The sequence below is a fragment of the Bactrocera tryoni genome, unplaced genomic scaffold (assembly GCF_016617805.1).
Source record: "Bactrocera tryoni isolate S06 unplaced genomic scaffold, CSIRO_BtryS06_freeze2 scaffold_25, whole genome shotgun sequence".
In the NCBI taxonomy this organism is placed as follows: Eukaryota; Metazoa; Arthropoda; class Insecta; order Diptera; family Tephritidae; genus Bactrocera; species Bactrocera tryoni.
In genome coordinates, this window is record NW_024395977.1 from 24393322 (window position 1) to 24404579 (window position 11258).

The 11258-nt window shown below is 38.2% G+C and overlaps 1 long non-coding RNA gene across 1 annotated transcript; it reads left to right on the forward strand.

The window, feature by feature from the left end:
• The first annotated feature begins 4794 nt into the window (after window positions 1–4794).
• Window positions 4795–5492, forward strand: LOC120780906. Its single transcript, XR_005705963.1, has 3 exons — window positions 4795–5040; window positions 5110–5281; window positions 5339–5492. It is a non-coding gene; the product is annotated as an uncharacterized LOC120780906 (long non-coding RNA).
• Window positions 5493–11258: the final 5766 nt, after the last annotated feature.

Sequence of the window (11258 nt, forward strand, 5' to 3'; positions counted from 1 at the left end):
AATGGCACTGAATGGAATGAGCAAGTAAAACGAATTCGTTTAAAAAAATGAGCTCAATTTGCCAATAATCACAATACTGTGATTTGTGAGAGGGTTTCTTACTTCTTCACGACTAAGCGGCAGGGGCGATTTTAATAAAATTAAGCATGGAGTTAGCAGACAATCTGTATTAACACATAGCTTACTTTAAAGTGAAAATAGGTAGTCCTATATTTTAATATAATTATTTTAAGAAATATTCCGGTAAAAAGCAAGCACTATTTAGTACTTGTTGTTTAATGTACTTCGTTATTTGTTTAAGTAGTCGTACTCCAAATTAATCAAATTCAAATAATTAATATATTATGTTGGCTTTTATAATTAAAATAACTAAATATTAAACAATAAAATTATATTCATATTTTTCTTAATTTAAATATTTATATGTGCAAAAAAATATTTCAATACATGTACATATCCATTTATTTGTAAATCAAATATCATCGAATTTTTTAATACGTAAATTGGATACCCTTATGGACACGATGAGGAATTGACGCCACCAGGTTTTTTAGCACGCATATATGATATTTACCCCATTCGGCCAAAATTGGATGCCAATCCAGCAATATAATTTTCTGGGAGTTAAAGAACAACTTTGCCTTCTTCGCTGCATGGATCGGTGCATTGAAAAATTCGTTCATCACCATGTAAATTACCAGCAAAACTAAAGAGTTCGTTTCCCAACAAATCAGTGCTCATTATATTCATTTTGCTTGGCTCAAAGCATATTCTGGACTTGCCTTTTGATGAAAATGGTGTCCATACTATGCGTGATTCCCCTCCATCATGCCAATTACCAGCAAAATCAAGGAGTTCGTTTAACAACAAATCAGGGTAGATAGGATTGGATCCTTCTCCAACTGGTCTTTCTTCTGCTGGCCCCGGCGGATTCTGCGTCGAATATCTCGTATAGCTCATCGTTCCATCTACTGCAGTATTATTGGTTGCGTGCAATATGTATAACCGTTGGTGAATGATGTCGATTTGGGTACAGGTATCCATTGGTATGACGGTATTATGATAGGTGTTTTGCTATTACCTTCTGCGTTTGATCTTGGTTTGAGTTTGGTAATATGACATCTTATGGTATTTATGTTTGACTTTACCATAATCATAATTTTTCCAATGGGACATTGTTCGAACTGAACGACCATGGAGAAGTTCAGCAGGGGTTTTCCTATTAGAAATTTTTGATTACGACGCATCTAATGGATCGACTTCGTTGATATGTCACGAATGGAATGGCGAATGAGTGTATCAGCATGTAAGCCACAAAGAATCGATTATCGGGCCAACAAAGGCAATATGGACGCGTTTCCCTTGTGCTTTTGCTTCCGGCTAACTAAGTTATTGACAGCTGGTTATTGGGAGCTGGATTGTCAACATTAGAGATTTTATATTGACGTGTCACTTTTGCTATGACATCATCGATATAAGGCCACCAAACGCGATGTCGTGCTAATTGCTTCATTCATACTGTTTCCCAATGTCCATCATGCAAGAGTCCAAGAATATTTTGCTATAATGATTTTGAAATAACAAAATTTTTTACGTCTACGTGTAAGCAGAGAATATCTTTTTAAAGAGTTAAAGATAATCTCCGATGAATAAAATATAAATTTTTCTTTATGCATTTGATACCGTTCCGGTATTGTGATTACTTGTTCTACTCGTTTTATATCATGTTCCGACTTCTTCTTGTTTACTGCCGTAGAAGCCGCTTACGCGGTTATAGCCGAGTTAATAACAGCGCGCCAGTCGTTTCTTCTTTTCGAAAAGGTGGCGCCAATTGGAGATTCCAAGCGAATCCCAGTTCTTCTCCACTTGGTCTCTTCAATGGAGTGGAGGTGTTCCTCTTTCTTTGCTTCCCCCGACGGGTACTGCGTCGAATACTTTCAGAGCTGGCGGTTTTCGTCCAATCGGACGACATGACCTAGCCAGCGTTAATTCGCTGAACTATGCCAATGTCGTCGTATATATCGTACAGCTCATCGTTCCATCGAATATGATATTCGCCGTGGCCATTGCGCAACGCTTGTCCTCGTTCACTACCAGACTTTTTTGCTTTCTTATCCGGTCTGTAGAAAGCAGAACAGCGAACCAGTTGTTAAGGCCAATGATATCAATATTTTCAACACGCCTTGTTTGAAACCTCGTTTGGTATCAAATGGCTCGGAGAGGTCTTTCCCGATCCTGACAGAGCTTTTGGTATTGCGGGGATATCAAATTCAGACATCGCGGCATAAAAGCACATCCTTTTCATGCTGTCAAAAACTGCTTTGAAATCGATGAAGAGGTGGTGCGTGTGTATTCTCTTTTTAGGGGTCATTTCCAGGATTTGGTGCATGGTGAATATCTGGTCAGTTGTTGATTTACCAGGTATAAAGCCAAACAGATAAGGTCCAATCAGTTTGTTGGCGGTGGCCTTTAATCTTTCACACAATATGCTAGATAGAACCTTATACGCGATGTTGAGAAGGCTTATTCCACGGTAGTTGGCGTAGATTGTGGGGTCTCCCTTTTTTGTGGATTGAGCAGAGCACACTCAAATTCAAATCATTGGGCATGTTTTCGTCCGACCATATTCTATAAAGAACTTGTTCTTCGCCACCGTGTTTGAATAGCTCGACCGGCGATCCATCGGCCTGCGCCGCTTTGTCGTTCTTCAGACGGGTAATTGCTATTCGAACTTCTTCATAGTGGGGCAATTGAGCGTCTGCTCCATCGTCATAGGTGGGGAAATCGGGCTCACCTTCTCCTGGGGTTATACTTTTAGTGCCATTCAGCAGGCTGGAGAAGTGTTCCACCTTCAGGGTGCTGCAAGAGTATGCTCCGGTTTTGAAACCTTCTGTTATTCGCCGAATCTTTTCGTAGTTGATAATATGCATACATATGAAGGACATACAACAAACAAATAAAAGCGTAAAAAAACATTCCATAAACGTTTTTCATTTCATTGTGAATTATGGAACCTATTTCAATACACTTAAAACTTACCCACAAATTTTTGAAGCCGCCTACTGCTTGGTGATTCAATTATCTGCTTTAATTGCCTAAAATAATAAGTAATATTTAATAATGTACGTTTTTTCATAATTTTTATTTTGTTTTTATTGTGCGTATAAATATATACGACCAACAGATATCATGGCGCTGGACAATTTCTCATAAATATGAAGGTTTTGTCTTGAGGAGCGAAGCTGTGGCATTTTCTCTTGCCAAAGTTGTGTCAGATGTTTTTTCACTTTGACAGTTTGTAGTGCCAAAATCAGCTGTAATTAAACAAATACGACCAACAGATGGCGCAAAATCAGTGATGCGCAGGAAGGTTTAGAGTGGCTCAATTCGGTGAAGTGGTTTTGAAGTGTCATTTTTGCGTGGCTCAATTCGGTGAAGTGGTTTTGAAGTGTCATTTTTGCATGGCGAAATCTTGTAAAATGCAGTGGTTTAGTGAGTTAAACTGCTCACCAGCCTAACCTCACGGATTAGTGTCGGTCGAAACATGATATTACATGTTTTTGCAATGACTGTGCGGTTATAATAATGTCATCCAAATATTTTCCACGTCCTTTTATGTCATTAAGGAGTGGTTCAAGATAGCGCTGGAAAATTGCGGGTTCGGTGGCAATACCATAAGAAGTCGTTGATACTGGAACAATCCTAAAGGTGTATTGACTACCATTACTTGTTTGGAATCTTCATCCAACTCCATCTATCAATAAGCAGCTTTTGAATCTAATTTCGAAAAATGTACAGTGTACAGTGTCGTATAGCATGCAAAAGTGACTCATATTGGCAATGGATATTGCTCAATATAAAATTGTGACTTAATTGCTGTTTTAAAATCACCGCATATTCTTACCGACCCATTTGACCTTGGTGCTAAGGCAATTGTTGACGCCAAGTTACTGATTTTATAAAATGTTGGTGTGGCAATGGCCTGCATTGCTTAAACATTTTTTATCACGCCAGCATTTAATTGTCAAAAATTGTTTCGAATTTACTGTAGAAATCTTCAATTTGTTTGATATATTCACCTCTATCAACTACGTTTGTCAATTTGTGTAATTTCTTTGAAGACATCTAGCCCAAATAGATCGTTACCATTTTCTATATTTGCAACTCTTACAGTAATGCGTTTTTGCTTATTTCCACTTTGTTTTATTGAGCAATTCACCCAATATTGGAATAGACTGCTGTCCAAATGCATATACATATATATATGTTTTCGGGCTATTCAATATATTATATGTCTGTAAATTGATTATTAAAACGGTTGCCTCGACACTTTTATTTTCTTCAACTTGTACTATGCCAGTTACAATGTTTACTGCATCCAATGTACTAACATGTTGTTAATTTTTTGTTTGTTTAGATTCCACTTTCGCGCTGAAATCGTTGTGTGTTTACTGATACATCCGCTCTGAATTGACAAACAAACTGCAGCAATGTACCCTTTTTTGGCACATTTATGTAACGATATGTCGTTTTACGAATTGTACTCTATTGTGCGAAAAGCCGTAAAAGAACACGACTTAAGTTTCACTAGTTTCATTACGTTTTCATTTATCTTCTGTTCTCTTTTCATCTGTTTTTGACCTTTTGACCTTCAATGGTTGTTACTGTTAACTATTTGTTGTTGTTTCGTTTGAGACTAGTCTGCAATGAAATCTATTTATTTCTAATTGAGTAATATCAGTCTCTAATTTACTATTACCTTAAAACAGGTAAAAAAAACAAAGAGTGCAATAATAGAGGATGCAATTGGCTTAATATCATAATGAAAAAAAACGAGAAATTTTGCAATAATGGATATGGCACTTTGATTTATCTTAGCTACACCCGTAGGCGCTTTTGTGCAACAAGGAAGATCCCTTTTGATGTGAGGAAATTACGTTTAAGAATTGTTTTTTTTCGATTTCCGAAATCTTTGTGCTGGAACCTCATCCAACAACTGAAGCGGTATGACCAACAACCTCGATTCCGTTTGACCTTCGGGTGAGTTAAATTTTAACTTGAAAGGAACAGTATGTCTTCATGCAATCATATTTCTGTTGTTTATTTCAGTTCTCTATTCTTTAAGCAATGCGCATGCCAGTGTTGCGTGGGAAATGGATATTGGCTCTGATGAGCTAATTCAGCATTTTCCGTAGCATTGAACAAATTTGTAAATTTATGGTGGACCGTAAACATGCCGAAGAGCGGTTTCCTAATTCTGTTGATGAATGCAATAGGATGGGTAATTTCTAGTCCAATTTTAAAGAAAAAAAATCGCTCTGCAACAATTTTATTTCAGATTATATTCGAAATTTGGAATTAAGGGTCTAATTGGAGCATGTCATGTTGCCATAATTTCACCTGCTTTGTCAACCACAGTTGTGCTACATGATTACATGAATAGAAAAGGGTATTATAGCATTAATGTTGAATGGTTAAGTATTATATTTACTAAGTAATTAATAAATAATTTTTTCGAGAGGTTTGTGACAATGCACTAATTTTTCGGCACGTTAATGCAAAATTTTTCGTCTCTTTCCATGACTAGGGTATATGGACAACTTCGCCAGCAATGATAAAGGTTATAACAGAACATTCTTATGGAGCCTTTAAATGACTTTTGGGTGATTCAGCATATCCATTATAGCCATGGCTTCTTACACCGGTGACAAATCCTGAAACACCAAATTAACCAAATTTCAATATTAAGCGTATAAGAGCAAGAAACACGATCGAAAGAACATTTGGAGTTTTAAAATCACGTTTCCTTGATTTCAAAAGAACGTACATAGCAGTACAAACGTTCAAAAGATGCCTTATTTGTTTACACATGTGCAATTTTTCACAATATATTAAAAAAACGTGGCATTTTTATAGATGAAACCGAAATATTGCCAAAAGGATTACCTCCTGAAGATGTGGGAACAATCTCTGAAGTCCATTCTGGCCAGTATTACTTTCGGGGCTGAGCATCTCGTCAAAGTTGCATTAACTTCTTCTTCTTCTTCTTCTTAATTGGCGTAGACACCGCTTACGCGATTATAGCCGAGTTAACAACAGCGCGCCAATCGTTTCTTCTTTTCGCTACGTGGTGCCAATTGGATATTCCAAGCGAAGCCAGGTCCTTCTCCACTTGGTCCTTCCAACGGAGTGGAGGTCTTCCTCTTCCTCTGCTTCCCCCGGCGGGTACTGCATCGAATACTTTCAGAGCTGGAGTGTTTTCATCCATTCGGACAACATGACCTAGCCAGCGTAGCCGCTGTCTTTAAATTCGCTGAACTATGTCAATGTCGTCGTATATCTCGTACAGCTCATCGTTCCATCGAATGCGATATTCGCCGTGGCCAACGCGCAAAGGATCAGCTCACAGAATTTTTCTCTCGAAAACTCGTAACGTCGACTCGTCGGTTGCTGTCATCGCCCAAGCCTCTGCACCAAATAGCAGGACGTGAATTATGAGCGACTTATAGAGTTTAGCTTTTGTTTGTCGAGAGAGGACTTTACTTTTCAATTGCCTTCTCAGTCCGAAGTAACACCTGTTGGCAAGAGCAATCCTGCGTTGGATTTCCAGGCTGACATTGTTGGTGGTGTTAATGCTGGTTCCTAAGTAGACGAAATTATCTACAACTTCAAAGTTATGACTGTTAACAGTGACGTGAGAGCCAAGTCGCGATTGCGACGACTGTTTGTTTGATAACAGGAGATATTTCGTTTTGCCCTCGTTCACTGCCAGACCCATTTTCTGTGCTTTCTTGTCAAGCCTGGAGAAGCAGAACTAACGGCGCGGCATACGCCAGCAGCTGTACACTCTTATAGAAGATGGTACCTTCTCTATTTAGTTCTGCAGCTGGAACTATTTTCAACTACATAGTTGCATTAACTCTTTAAATAATTAAAATTCTACCAACATTTATTTTTGCTTCATTACACTTTATTTATATTATTTATTAATCTAAAAACACAACATTAAAATTAAAACAAACATTAAAGATAAAATCAAAAAAAAAATATGTACGTAAAATCATTTTTAATTATATTCTCCGGTTTTTGTGTTCGGAGCCGGAAAAACTTTCTCTTCCTCACCCTTTTCTTTCATCAGAGTCAGTTTTTTAACATCTCGTCCATCTCGGAGTAATCGTTGGACGCGACCAAATCGACAATAAAATATTTTATATTCTGCACACTAGTAAATTTGATCTCTTACCTCAGTACCAATGGTTAGTACATCAGCCAACCCATCAACCATGATTGACCCCAATGCATCCAACGCCATCTGCTCCGTTTCAGAGAGCTCAATTGTTGAGCTGGGACCGGCACCTGTCACCAGTTGGGTTTGGGTTGACCCATTAAGGTCATTTAGTTGTACAAAGAGTTCCACCTAAAGCTTCTGAACATATTCGGTCGCAATGGGTCGTTTTTGTAGCTTTATTTCAGGGTGAATCCGTATAAAGTTTAAGTAGCACTCGATCTGCTCCTTCGACGTGCGCAACGTCTTATTATAATTTGTTAAAACAAGACACATTATACATATATACATACATACATAATAATCATAAAATAATGAAATTTGTATTATTTACAATTACTTATGTACCTTCCTTTTCCATTGTGCTCAAATGTAAGGAAGAGTACATGTGTTAATCGATTATTATATTAGAGACGTTGAAAAACTTGGCCTTGATGCGGATTGTGGTTAGATGTTCATCCACCGGGGTAAACGCCAAGCCTCGGCGACGGAGTCTTTTCCCACCACGAATTTGCGCTCTTTTATATGGTCACTGTAGTAAATGCCAGGCTTTTAGTCCTGATCCCGTCCATTGCATTTCTTGGGCGGCGGTGATGTCAGCCTGCATCAGCCAGCTTACCAATTAAGGGACCGGACATTCCAGGTGCATGTTCTTTAATAATAAACCTTAATACGTTTGCAGTGGTCGTCATCAAAAAGGAGGTATCTCATCTGAGGCTGTTTTGTTCTTTTGATTTAGGGTCTCATATAATTATTTTATTATTATTAAGTTACTACTTACCACGAAAACAGTGCGAGCGAGAACTTTTTAAATAATTATTTAACCATGAAGTAATTATAAGAAAAAATGTATACAAATACAATATGTTTGCCGTACCGTTAGCAGAACACAAGTTATAGAGAAAAACAATTTTCCAGATATGAATAATTATTTGACTGATTCAAATAGGCGTGTTAGTAGTATTGATACTTTAGCTACAAGTTTTATAGCTATTTTTATTAATATTTTGTAAACATTTCTAGGACTTGAATATTTATGACATTTCGTATAACTAGTTATGACTTGCAAACGTAAATCAAATCTTTCACAGAGCTCAAACCATGAAAATTGTTAGAATGCAAAAATCAACTTATTATGCAGAAGACAGAGCTACAGACATTTTACCACATGCTGATACTTAGCGCTTAGCGGTCCACTCAACCACCTAATGAAACAATTTCTCGACGCCGATTGAACTAATGACTAATCAGCGTACTTCTGAGACAATAGATGAGACAAATGCACGACGACTCGCAGTCGCTCAGCGTCAAGCGGAGTGTCAGCAAATATTTATCAGAAGTTCTTCGGGGCATTTTAAACATATGATGAACATGACGTGACATTTGATTACAGTAGCCATAGGCTCATTAAAATTTGGAATGAAGAAAAGTGGAAATTTGTTGCTCTGGGGGCTAAGTAGCCATTTCTATTTTAGAAAAGTCCTTGAAACTCTTAAAAGCGTTATTTACATATTATGATGCCCTACAGGATACCACTTTAATATTCCTCAAACCAGCGTAAATAAAAAAGTAACCTGCTAGTAGCACACTACTGTCCCAATTCTTCGTGGATATCTATTAAAAGATGGAGAGCGAGCTTATGCGCTACTTAGCTCTGAATCACAGCACGTTGCGCGCCGAGAGCAACGTACACTACCAATACATAATTCCGAATGACGGCAATGTCAAACCTCTCGTCGTCGTTCTTAAAAAATCTCTGTTATTTTCACGAGTGTCCTCAATACTCATTTTCATATGTACGAAATTACGGGCGGCAGGATCTATTCATTACAATGGCATATAACCCAGCCAAAATTAATAAGGTGTTGATGGCCGGTCAAAAACGAACGAATCGTCAGGACATAGTCGCTCTGGTCTTTCGTATAAACGTACAAAATCTGGTGGCTTTCCTCACTAAAGGTCCAGTGTTCGGGGACGTAGACTATTTTAGACACTTTATTGAGTGGCATGTCCATTTATTAGTCTGGCTAAAAGAGATATTGCCTCTCAGCCAACTTGACGAAGTTGTTTCTGCAGAGTTGTCCGACCAAGGAAGATAAAAAGTAATATGACACTATCATTAAAAACAAGATCTTGCGTCGTACTAAACCGTACCGCCCGTTGCATAAAGGACGGAAAATGTACGAAAATATATTCACGCCTGTTCTTAAAATATACGCAAACGAATTAGAATAGTTATCCTACTTTTTAATATTAATCTAAGAGGCACCGCGGATATTCCATATTCACCGCTGCTTTGCAAAATGTTCAAAAAGTAGAGTTTCGCAACTCCGAAATGCACAAAAAAAAAAAAACAAAACTGAATGAAAATGGTTACCTGTTGTGTAGAAAAGGGGACGTAAGATTAATATTAATCTAAGAGGCACCGCGGAAAGCGTGTCTGTGGACAATAACTGAATGGTCGCTTATACACCGCAGCTTTATAAAATGTTTAACGCTCCCATAAATGTGAAGTTTTACAGCTCGGTCCAGGCTATCAAACATATGCGTAAATACATAAATAAGGGCAGTGACCAGGCTATTTTCACTATGAGACAGGAGAGTAAAGGTACGATGGAACCAAAGGATGACAGATAAGTAGTAATGAAGCGGCATGCAAAATACCCGATTTAGCGTTACATGAAAGGCACTCGAAAGCCTTTGCTTTGCACACAGAGGGAAACATGCGAGACCGAGTTGTAACACCTCCTATTACCCCTATTATCGCATTTTCCGCTTGTGCCAAAAAGACGAGTTTACTCGGACGTTTTTCTATGTAGAAGTGCCAAGGTATTAAAAGTGGAATACGTCACGAAAACAATGGAAACATCGCAGAACGCACGGTCGACGGTTGAATTTATACCATACACAATAACATGCAAAGTTATTGTGAACGTTTGCAGCTAACTAGAATCCAAGGTCCCCCAGTTTTCTGGCACTCAAAATCTAAGATGTGAAAGAAAACGCCACTTTTCAGGAAGCATGTAAGGCCATAGGGTTGCTTGAAGACGATAGCCACTGGAACGAAACGATAAATAACACTATGTTGTCTCAGTCAGACTACGCTGAGAGAGCTTTTTGCGATTATGATAAGTACCTGCAAACTCTCTAACACCCAGCAATTGTGGGACTAGAATAAAATTTATCCAAGATTATCCCTAGTAGCCAAAGAGAACATAATTTTTAGTGAAGTGCTGAAATTGATTGAGGACACAATTTTTTCGTTGATTGGAAAATCACTTCCCAATTTTACTATGGGGGCAGGCAAGAACAGGAGAGTTGTCCACTGACATGCTCATTTGCAATATGAGCAAAATGAAGTAGTCGCGGTGCTCTATTGCATTGGTGCAAATTGATCGGGAAGGACGAATGCACAATGTCGGAAAAGCGAGCGATTGAAGCATTGGATGGCGAATTGAAAGACATTCGAGGCAATCGAATCTTTATGGATGGAGTGGTCGTCTGGCTGGCCGGTGATTTCCGCTTAATATTAAGCGAGGTACCGCGGCAACGAGACAAACGCATGCCTCAAGGTTTCCCTGTTGTGGGCTAAGGTAGAGCGGTTACAGCCAAAGACTAAAGCGCCCAATACACTGGAGCAGCATGCTGGCGCAATCACGTGATGGTGCATGCTGGTATAGTGTATTGTGAATTTACCGCATTTATTTAATTAGAATTCTCAAAAAGTGAACAACGCAAATACATATAAATTCAAAGGAAAAACTATTTTGTGGAAAATTTATTGATCTATTTGAATTAATGCCGTGCCTGTGGAGAATTAAGAGTGCGGAATATTAACCGCTCCTTAATCCAAACACATTTTTTCTTTCATTTCTTTTCGCTTTCTTTTCAAGACAATAACGACTTTTTCCATATACCAAATGTAAAATTAATATTAAACAAGTAAGGAAGGGCTAAGTTCGGGTGTCACCGA